Raw genomic sequence first — 3,203 nt, 5'->3', positions numbered from 1 at the left:
ATAATCTGCCAGCCATATCATCTCTTTCCTAGCTTCAGCTATTGCCACATACTCAGCTTTAGTAGATGAAAGAGAAACACACTTCTGAAGCCTGGACATCAAACTCACTGTTGTTCCACCTATGGTGTAAATGTACCCGGATCTACTCTTGCTCGAGTCAACATCCCCACCAAGATCAGCATCCACAAAACCCTGTAGAGTCACCTTGCCTTTGCCAAAACAAAGTGAAGTACTGGATGTACCTCTCAGATATCTCAGAAGCCACTTCACAGCTTCCCAATGCTCTTTCCCAGGGTTCGCCATGTACCTGCTAACAACTCCCACTGTATGTGCTATATCAGGTCTAGTGCAGCCATAGCATACATCAAACTTCCAACTGCTGAAGCATATGGAACAAGTGCCATGTGATTACGCTCCTCGGCAGTCTTGGGTGACTGCTCCTTTGACAATTTAAAGTGATTTGCCAATGGAGTAGTCCTGGGTTTAGCATCATTAACCCTGAATCTGCTCAGCACCTTCTCAATGTACAACTCCTGAGATAGATTTAAAGTGCCAGCAGATCTATCCCGAGAAATCTTCATCCCCAAAATCTGCTTTGCTGGACCCAAATCTTTCATCTCAAACGCTGCAGACAACCTTGTCTTCAGATTGTTAATCTCCCTCATACTAGATCCTGCAATCAACATATCATCCACATACAAGAGTAGAAAGACATATGAATCAGTGTATTTCTTGAAGTAACAACAAGGATCCTTTTCAGCTTTGCAGAATCCACTCTTGGTCATGAAGGAGTCAAACTTCTTGTACCACTGCCTTGGTGCTTGCTTTAGTCCATACAAGCTCCTGGTGAGCTTGCACACCATGTGTTCCTTGCCTGGAACCACAAATCCTTCCGGTTGCTGCATATAGATCTCTTTGTCCAGATCTCCATGTAAAAACGCTGTTTTTACATCCATTTGCTCTAGATGCAAATTCTCCGATGCAACAATACTCAACAGAATTCGAATAGAGGTTAACTTCACAACAGGAGAGAATATTTCAGCATAATCAATACCTTTCCTTTGTGAATATCCTTTAACCACTAAACGAGCCTTGAACCTTCTTTTGCCATCTGGTTCAGTCTTGATTCTGAACACCCACTTGTTCAGCAAAGCTCTCTTCCCTGCAGGTAGCTCAGTCAACACCCATGTGTCGTTCTTCTCAAGTGACCTCATCTCATCATCCATGGCTTGCTCCCACTTGATCGAATCCTCCACCTGTAGGGCCTCATCAAAAGACTCTGGTTCCCCCTCATCAGTCAGCAATAGATAGTGTAATGAAGGTGAATACCTATCTGGTGCCCTGATGGATCTGGATGATCTCCTTAACACCTGCTCAGGTGTAACTTGCTCCACTTCAGATTCTTCAGTAGGAGTTGGTTGAGTATCTGCTTCGACATCTCTGGGGTTACTCTTCTCCAACTCAACCTCAACTCCCACTTGCTTTGTAATCTCTAGAACCTTCTGCTCTCTGTCCTTGTACAGGACAGACTCATCAAATGTCACGTCACAATGTCTCAGGATCTTTCTGTTCTTGTCATCCCAAAACCTGTAACCAAACAAATCAGAACCATAGCCTATGAAGTAACACTTCACAGCCTTGGCATCAAGCTTGTCTCTCTTTTCTGGATCAACATGAACATAAGCAGTGCAACCAAAAGTCCTCAAGTGTGAGTACTTGAGTTCTTTTCCTGTCCACACCTCCTCTGGAATCTTGAACCCTAAAGGAACTGATGGTCCCCTGTTGATCAAGTATGCAGCTGTGCTCACAGCATCCGCCCAAAGTGTTTTGGGCAGCCCACAGTGTATCCTCATACTCCTTGCACGCTCATTCAATGTTCTGTTCATCCTCTCAGCAATTCCATTCTGCCTTGCCTTACCAGGAACTGTTCTCATCAATCTGATTCCCTCAGCTGCACAGAATGCCTTGAACTCTGATTTGTCATACTCTCCTCCATTGTCAGACCTTAGGTATTTGACTTTCAAACCGGTCTGATTCTCAACTTCAGCTTTCCACTTCTTGAAAGTTGCAAACACATCTGACTTATGCTTCAAGAAGTAAACCCATACCTTCCTGCTGAAATCATCAATGAAGGTAACATAGAATCTGGATCCTCCAAGTGATGATACTGGAGATGGTCCCCAAACATCTGTATAGACCATTTCCAACTGCACTTTCTTTGGCTCTCTAGGAATCTTTGTGAAGGTTACTGTTTTCTGTTTGCCCATAACACAGCTCTCGCAAAGACCCATATCAACAGACTTCAGACCCTCTAATGCTCCTTTTGCAACCAGCATCTTCATTCCTTTAGCACTCGTGTGTCCAAGTCTGTTGTGCCACAGACATGAACCGGAAGCACCTTCAACAACAGCGGCCATGTTTATACACCCTGCAGTGGTGTACAAGGTTCCAGATTTGGTGCCACGAGCTACTACCATAGCACCTTTCATGATCTTCCACGAACCTTTCCCAAACTCTGCAGCATATCCCGTGCTATCCAACTGACCAACAGAGATCAGATTTTTCTTGATCCCAGGAATATATCTGACATCCCCCAATGTCCATTGATTTCCCGAGGTGGTCTTTATGTAAACATCCCCCTTTCCTTCAATCTCTAAGGCTTTATTGTCACCAAGATATACTTTTCCAAAATTTCCAGATTTGAAATTTTGAAACAACTCCTTGCTTGGAGACGAATGGAAAGATGCACCAGAATCCAAAATCCATGATTCAACCGGGTTGTTCACATTAAGGATTAGAGCATCCCCAATGTCCTCTGCTAAATTTACAGAATCATTGTCATCTCCAAATTTCTGATTATGTTTCTTCTTTGGCTTTGTACAGTTCGTCCGAAAGTGCCCTTTTTCTCCACAGTTCCAACAAGTCACGTTTGATCTGTTCAGGGATTTTCCTCGATCCTTTGATTTTGATCGACCATGTTGATTTTGGCCTTTCGTCTTACTTCTCCCCCTTCGATCAACGCTGAGAGCACTGCCCGATGAATCTCCCACTTCTCGTTTGCGAATACTTTCGCTAAGAACAACATCACGGATTTCATCAAACTGCAGTTTCTCAGATCCACGGGAACTGCTAATCGCAGCAACAACAGTATCCCAAGACTCGGGCAGAGATGACATAAAAATAAACGCCGTAATTTCATCTTT

This window comes from Solanum pennellii, chromosome 11 (assembly GCF_001406875.1).
Source record: "Solanum pennellii chromosome 11, SPENNV200".
In the NCBI taxonomy this organism is placed as follows: domain Eukaryota; kingdom Viridiplantae; phylum Streptophyta; class Magnoliopsida; order Solanales; family Solanaceae; genus Solanum; species Solanum pennellii.
The sequence above is the reverse complement of the archived record's forward strand: the minus strand, read 5'-3'. Positions refer to the sequence as shown.